The 8,480-nt window shown below is 31.5% G+C and overlaps 1 protein-coding gene across 1 annotated transcript in view; it reads right to left on the bottom strand.

Annotated features, from left to right (window-relative positions):
- Trf (TATA-box binding protein-related factor) overlaps positions 1-2,627 on the bottom strand; it is a 33,515-nt gene extending 30,888 nt beyond the window's left edge. The window contains exon 1 of the mRNA XM_075369466.1: positions 2,204-2,627. The gene's annotated coding sequence lies outside the window, so the exon portion shown is untranslated. The remainder of the gene's footprint in view (positions 1-2,203) is intronic.
- Positions 2,628-8,480: the final 5,853 nt, after the last annotated feature.

Below are 8,480 nucleotides of genomic sequence, written 5' to 3' on the forward strand. Positions count from 1 at the left end.
GGGCATTGTAAGATGTTTCTTTACTTCAGACTCCAAGACTATGAAGACCATTTTATTGCTACAAAAACAGTTATTTCATTGAAGAATAATTAAAATTTTGCTACAGTTTATTTTTTCTTTGATAGTGTTTACAGAGATAAACCAATATAAAAATAAAAATTTGTTCTTGAAAAAAGGTGTAGGCTACTCACTGAAATCTCAGTTTGGGTAAGTTTTACAAGCGTTTTTGAATCAAAATTGTATTAGGTTACTGGTATTGATTAAGTTCATTAAATTATGATCTATCATTAATAATTTAAAATAAAAATTATTTTAAAAATATTGAAAACATCAACTTCAACAAAGGGACGAAAAATAAAAAAATGTTAAGTGCAAAGAAGACAAGAAACTTCCTTGAAGAATTTTTTTAGGAGCCAAAATGGTATCGCTTTTAACAGGTTTTTCGTGATTTTTGAGTGATTATAACTTTTTTATTAGTACAATAAACAAGAAAATTTTTTATTTGCCATAAACATCTACAAAAACACTGCAAGTTTTGCAAATTTGAGATTTTTTATCATCATCTCCATCAAGAGTTATTTGAATTTTAAAAAAAATTAGTTTTCAAAAATTTAGGGGTAAGTATATCACCATTAATATTATTTATGGTAAAACTACTAACATATACCTACATATAAAAAAATAATTCAAACTGTGTATGCCATCCCTGCCTCTTGAAAATATTACCACAAGTGAAATTTCAGTTTTTCATGTTCTACATTATTGGTAATTTTCTCATAAAAAGAAGAGAGATACGTAAATAAACCAATGGCCCAACCTTTAACCTTAAGAAAATATGATTAAATTGGGTTTTGTTTCATCCTTCAAGACCAATAGTTTTTTAGTTATGATTTTTTCTGTAAGCCCTTACATTCACAAAAATAACTGTGCACACAGTTACAAAAATGGCCGCCACAGGTAAACTGCTTAAATAAAAAACAGTTTTAAGGTCCTGAGATGTGTAGGAAACAAGTGGGTAAGTTTCAATGTTTTTTTTGAATTGGTCAAGCAACCAGCTTATATCTTTTTGGGACACTTCAAATGGATTGACCCAAAGGCTATTTGGTAAAAGCAACATTTCTTTATGGCCCTACCATACAGTATTCTGCTAGAGAAATGTGTAGAATGCTAATTTAGAGCAGTGGACATTAAATAGTAAACAAATTCAGCTAAACTGTAAAAGGTGAGCAGACTGCTGTCTACTAAGAGAATTACTTGCTAGTAATTCTTGTAGCAGCAGCCAAAGTGATTTTGGCAAATCAAAAAAGGGAAAGTTTTGGATAATGCCATTACCACATCCAAGATTCACATACATTTGCAATGAGATTTTATATGATTTAAATACAGTGCGAGAGGAACCCTTTAGATTCTGAAATTTGCTGGGACAGAAATTCTAAAATTTTTAGATGCAATATAACAAACACTTTTCTCTTACAGATTAAAAAACTTCTGGCATTTCTATAAAACAGATTAAGTTTTGTTACAAATGTACATTTTTAATTCTACAAACAAAATGGCTTATCACTTCTTATCTGATGGTTTCATTTTGTTAGAAAGCTGATAGACAGGGGAATAATGTAAATAATTTATTCTTTACTTTATTTAGGAGAGATAAACTAAAAACAGTATAATATGTGAATAATATTCAACAAAATGTAGTGTCAAAATGTCAAAACTGTGCATGTAGACTAATCTTTTTATCTAATTTTTTTTAGCAAAGAGATCAGTATAACAATAGATCTAATGATGTGAATCAAATTTATTTCAAGGATAAAAACATAATTTAAAAGTACAATACTGTAATAACAAGTGGAACGAAAACTAAATCTAAAAACACTTTATGGGTAATAAAAATAAAAAGGTACAGCAGTAATTATTAATCTAGAGTGGAGTTTGAATAATGATGCAAAGCTCATTAAAATCACAAAAGATTTATTGGTTTTATTAAATTCATAAGATTGACATCACATTAATTCGGAATTACATCACATCTGTAAGATTAAACCAAACTTTTTGTAGGGAACAGACTGACAGGATTTTCAACATACGGCGGATCAAATTCTGCTTCACAATCATCAATCTCATAACAAAAATTATTAAAACAAATAGACGAAGTAATTGACGTATATAATATTATCTAAATCAAGAATAACTATGTACTTACAGTGCTGCACACCTGTAGCCCTACTACGAGTAATGTTTTAAAACAATTATTAACTAATTTATTATAATCTACGTGCTCTCAACCTTAGACCGGAAAACTAATTCATTGTTTTCAAATACAGAGAAAGTTTTTTTTTTTTAAATAACAGTTAATAATCAAACAATAGGCAATAACAGGCTCAACATTGAATTCCAGACCGGAGGTTACGTTTAACGATAACGTATTTCGTTACTATAAAACAACAGATATTAAAAAAAAAACTGGAAAAAGAAATGTAGTTTAAAATTAATGTTAATATTACTTAATGACATAAAATTGCAGTGCATTCCAGTTTAATAATAAAATCTCACAGAACAATTCACAACCTACAGCAGACCACATTGACAAAACACACATGGAGCTTCAGTGCTGCTTCCTAGCTATCAATGCATGAAGTGAAAGCCACTTTACCCACAAAAATTTACACTTCTTATTGTTTAGCCCCGGAACCACCGTCAAGTAGTATTACTAAAGATGATGAATGAGAATGATATGTATGAACATAAATGAAGTGTAGTTTTCAACACCTGGTCTCAGGTCGACCATTCCTGAAATGTGTGGTTAATTGATAACCCAACCACCAAAGAACACCCGGTATCCACGACCTAGTATTCAAATCCGCATAAAAGTAATACCTTTTGTAGGACTTACAACCCTCCCCTGGTTGTAGAACCATAGAACCCTCGACTTCCAAAAAACTGATTTGCGATGATGAGTTCACCACTAGACCAACTCGGTGGGTTAAAAACTCGCAAAAAAGTTACATTAAATGGCCGCACATCGAAAAATGAATGTCTTCCACTTATGTAGCATTCATATTTGTAATTTAGAGACTTTAGAAGAATGTTCTCATAATTAAATTAAATCTCTCACCAATACAACAATCCAGTTAATTTTTACTTTCATATTAAGTAAACAAGTCTTCGTCAATAATTTTTCACCAAAATTGTTCTGTCATACCAAACTTGTAATGAACAATTGTTCTCAATAAATGGCTTTGCAGAGACCCATAGTTTAATAAAAATGTGAACCCAAATAACCAGGTTCACATTAACCTGGTAAATGTGAACCCGCTTTATTTTGAAGCTCTTGAAAATGCTTGCTAGACTATAGCAGAAGCAAAATTTATCATCTACAAAACCAACTGCAGCAGTCACTCCAGTCCTCTTTCAACATGTATTATATCTCATCAAAGCAGATTATGTTATTATTTATGGGCAGTGTAATATCTGCATTAGTTTCAACTAAAAGATTATAAAAATATTTTCATACTGTGGCTAGAGAATCATACCATTCTTCTATCTTCAAAACCAAAATTTTGAAAAGATAAAGATGGGTTGAGTATCACATTTTAAATTTTCAGCAGTTTCATTAAACATAATTATATCTGTGCTGCTTTCCTAGATATTAAAAAATTGAGAGTTTTTGCATACTACACTTACTTAAAAAATGTTTATTCTTGAAGTACTAATTAATATCATGCATTGATGCAGTTCACAACTAAATATTACATGTACTGTTTATCAGGTGCAAATCTTCATACTCAGTGTTAGTTCTCTATGGACTAACATATATTCTCGTTCTCCCTCTTTCATCCATATTAAATGTTTCCTTCCACTTTTCTTCAATTTGAAGTTTACATAATTTGAAGTCTTGTATACACTAATCAAAAGCCCATACATAATGCAGTTTATCAACTAAAGAATTGTTCAATTATTCCATTTCTGTTTTATTTGTTTCCAAATCACTTTTCTCCAAAAAAAATTATGAACTTCAATAGAAAACCTAAGTCTTGATTTCCATACTCTATCCTTCTGGATGTTAGTGAATTACAATAAAATATTGGGAATACCTATAGATAAAAAAATTAACTAGTCTAAACATCTATCAGAACTCAAAATAATCTGTAATGAAAGTCATCTCATTTTGAATGGATACCTAACAGTCATTTTTTTAACACTGTAAAAGTTCCCAGTAAGATACCAATAGTTTGTTAGTTACCAAACTAAAAAAATAGTTTGTTTCAGACCAATAGAGTTATTAGTGTTTCATAAGTTAGATGTCATGTAATAGCACTCAAAAGTGAATAATTGGTGACTTCTTTCTCTTCATAGTCAATTTGTAACCAAAAATATATGAAAGAAAACTTTGCACACCCAGCTTTTTTTTTCTAAATATTTTAAATACACTTATGACCACTCATTCCATTTGAACAAATAAATGCTTTCTGGCTTTACAGAAATGTTAGTAAGACTTATAGTAAATAGAATCATCAATAGTGCCAATCCACTCTACACTAGAAAATCCACTATCTATGTTGTTTACTAATTTTAAAGCATTGTAGGATTTGTATGTGAAACATCAAGTAAACAAACATTAATTCTATATAATAACAGTTATATTTTCTGCATGTAATAGAACATAAACATATAAATACACAACTTCCGTAAAACAGCAATTATTGGATGGGGACTGCTTTCTAAAATAAGTTTATTAGTTTCTGTCTTCCCTGAAATTAAGTTCGGTATTCTCACATCACCATGTTACATACATTATACCAGGCAGTTCCAGAACGTAATATTTTATATGTACAGAAACCAAAAACTTGTCTATTTCTTAATTTAACAAAAGTAATTTCTAAGAATTAATAATTACAAAAATGTATTTACTCAACTCCAATAAAATTAAAGTATACTCCTTCCAATTTATTTTCCATCACATTGAAAGCAATGACAATATCAAAGCAGACAAAGAGGATATCATTACAATGTAACTTAACCCATTTAAGTACCATATAACATGAAAAAGCTTTTTCACACCATTATAATTTAAAACAATGTAAAGATTATACTTTAATCAAAAGGGCAATAGTATACATCTATCCAACCAACTCCATATAGATTTCCCTGAATTTAAGACAAAGGATATTATTATGTTAACAAGACTTTGGACTGGTTATGCAAAACCCTCCTGACACAGCTACACCTAGTGGATAAAGTTAAATGTTCTTATGTTCATTGATTCATTCCATTAGACATATTATAACACTATATTTGAATGTCTGTATTAAAATTACTATATCTGAATAAGATAAGAAAGATCTTGAAGGCGCATTAATGAAAAATACTTTTCTTCCACTGTTCCTTTTAAGTAATACACTGTATTGCGGTTCAATTCAAATTCTTATAGCAATCATCATGTTTACTACAGAATCTGGATATGATTTAATTTCATACAGAAGTTGATGAACTTATCAGTCATTTACTCATTAATGTTATTATATATATATATAATAACATTAATGAGTATGTATATATATATATACACGAGGTGCAACAATAAAGTAATGAGACTGATGTGAAAAAAAATGTTGCTTACCGTTTTAGTCATGTTTAGTGTTGTCTCCTTCAAAGTAGTTCCCCTCTGATTGCACACACTTATTCCAGTGCTTCTGCCATTGATGGTAACATTTCTGGAACTCATCTTCTGTAATATCCTCCAAGACCCTGGTCACAGCTTTTTGGACATCTTGTGTTGTTTGAAAATGGTGTCCCTTGACCGCCATTTTGATTCTTGGAAATAGAAAAAAGTCGCACGGAGCGATATCTGGTGAATAAGGTGGCTGTGGTAGGTCTGAAATTTGTTTTGATGTTAAAAATCGTCGTACTGACAGAGCAGTATGGGATGGCGCATTATCGTCATGCAGAATCCAATTATCAGCAATGTTGGCACAGACACGAACTCGTTTACGAAGTCTTTCTAAAATTTCTTTGTAGAAATATCGGTTAACTGTTTGTCCAGGAGGCACCCACTCTTTATGAACAATTCTCTTGGAGTCGAAGAAGCACACAAGCATGCATTTCACTTTTGACTTTGACATGCGAGATTTTGTTGGTCTGCGTGATCCCTTTGAGCACCACTGCAAACTTTGGCGTTTTGTCTCCGGATCACATTGAGAAAACCAACCTTCATCACCAGTGATAACACGGCTCAACAAATGGATTGATTTCCGTTTGCTCTAACAAATCGGCTACCACATTTTTCCGTGTTTCTCGCTGTTGTCGTGTGAGATTTTTGGGGACCATTTTTGCACAAATCTTTCTCATACCAAGATCTTCAGTTAATATTAGACGAACCGTTTCTCAATTGATGTTGAGTTCTTCTGCAATCCTTTTCACTGATAATCTTCGATCAGAGCGTACGATTTCATGCACCCTGGTCAAGTTGACATCTGTCCGTGAGGTTGATGGTCGTCCACTGCGGTCTTCATCTTCAACATTCGTTCTGCCTTCACTAAAAATTTTATGCCATCGAAAAACTTGAGCTCTTGACATAACCTCCTCTCCAAAAGCCTTCTGAAGCTTACCGTAAGTTGTCGTGGCGTTTTCACCCGATTTAACGCAAAAAGAAATGGCATACTGTTGCGCAATGTTTTGCGGTTTCATTTCTGTGACGAGAGACACAAACACGTGTTCACTTATTACAGCACAACTCACGACTGAGCAGTTGCATCAATGTGCCGCTTGGACTAGAAGTAGCTTATAGACCAAGGTCAAAGGTGGTCTGCCTACGCAAGCTGCAGGGTTGCCACATCTTGCAAAGAAAAATCCGTCTCATTACTTTATTGTCGCACCTCGTATATATATTCCCGGTGGAGAGTACTGTGTATGTTTACAAAGGTTCATTTACTGGGATGAGGCTTTTTTGTGATGATTTTACTTCAAGATTTTTACTGATCTTAATTAAAGTACCTGATCTTGTAAACAAAATAATTTCTGTTTTTAATTTGAACAATTTATGTGTATACAGATTGTACTTATCTATTACTTGCTAAAAGTATTAGAAAAATACTAATTTTTCTATTACAAAAGGGAACTCAACATGTGCTAATTTACTTTTTCCTTTAATTCAAAAAATATTCTTATACAAGCGAGATCCACTTTGTAATGGTTACACAGCTACAAAATAAACCAAAAAAATAAAAAGCCAAAAAGATCATAGTAGCATACTAATAATGTATGTGAAAAAACCAAAGTTGTATTTAATAGTAAGATGAAAAATTAATGATTGAAACTGAAACAGTATTAAAAAATATTTTCAAACACTATATGTATATATATTATATAAATGTATGCTATATACATACAGAGTGTATCATGAAATTCTCCAGGGACTTTCATACACCATTCTACTCGTGAAAATATTGGAAAAAGTTCATATAATGCTTAAAATGCTTTCAAGTTACAGCTAGTGAAATATTTCACTTGGATTTCAGCATGAAGTCATATTGTAATTTTTAGAAACTTAATTAAATGGCAAAATTAGTGATTTCTTAGAATTTTTGACCTGAAATCAAATAAAATATATTCCAGAACCGAATCTGCAGTAGTTTTTAAGAAATCTGGGGTGAAAACCAATAAATTGGGGTAAAGATATGTTTTTTATGTTTAACATACAATAAATTTGTAAAATGGGTAATAAACACATAAAACTTTAGATATTATTATTATTTTTATCTTTTATGACCGCATAGGATCACTTTAGTCAGTCCATTACACAAGTCTCTTCAGTGGGACTGTCTTTCTAGTGTTGAAAATGTTTGTGTTGTGAGTGTGAAACAAGTGTTTTTATTCTAGATTTTCTTGTTCAATTTCATTTTATCTCTGGTGTCTTCTGGTGTAAGGCTGATTTCCTTAAGATCCTCTCTTGTATCTCTGATCCTTCTGCTTCCTGTCTTGGTGTTTTTCAAGTCGAGATTGTACTGTACTAGCTGTTTCATAAGTCTTGAATCTTGCATCCTCATATGTCCAAAGAATCCTAGTCTCCTCTTATGCATGGTATCATCAGTGATATGTTCTAACTCTTTGTTGGGCACAATCCACCACTGCTTGTCTTACTGGTACTTTTTATTGATGCATATTCTTCCTATTCTTCTTTCAGTTTTCTGGAGTCTGCCTGTCTTTGATTGAGGTGTAGTCTGTCTGTTGTTCATTGAGGTGGAAGAGTGTTTCTACTGCATAAGCGGCTTCTGGTTTTATAACTGTGTTGTTGTGTCTTATTTTTGCAATTATTGATAGGAATTTTTTATTGTAAGTGCAACAGGTTAATTTCTGAGCTTTAGCTAGTTTGTTTCTTCTTATTTGGATTGAGGTTTTTTCATTTAGGTTATTTGTTATTATTTCTCCAAGATATTTAAATTGGGCTACTATTCTGATTTTATTACCATTTATGTTTACTT

Source organism: Lycorma delicatula, chromosome 6 (assembly GCF_047948215.1).
Source record: "Lycorma delicatula isolate Av1 chromosome 6, ASM4794821v1, whole genome shotgun sequence".
Classification (NCBI taxonomy): Eukaryota; Metazoa; Arthropoda; class Insecta; order Hemiptera; family Fulgoridae; genus Lycorma; species Lycorma delicatula.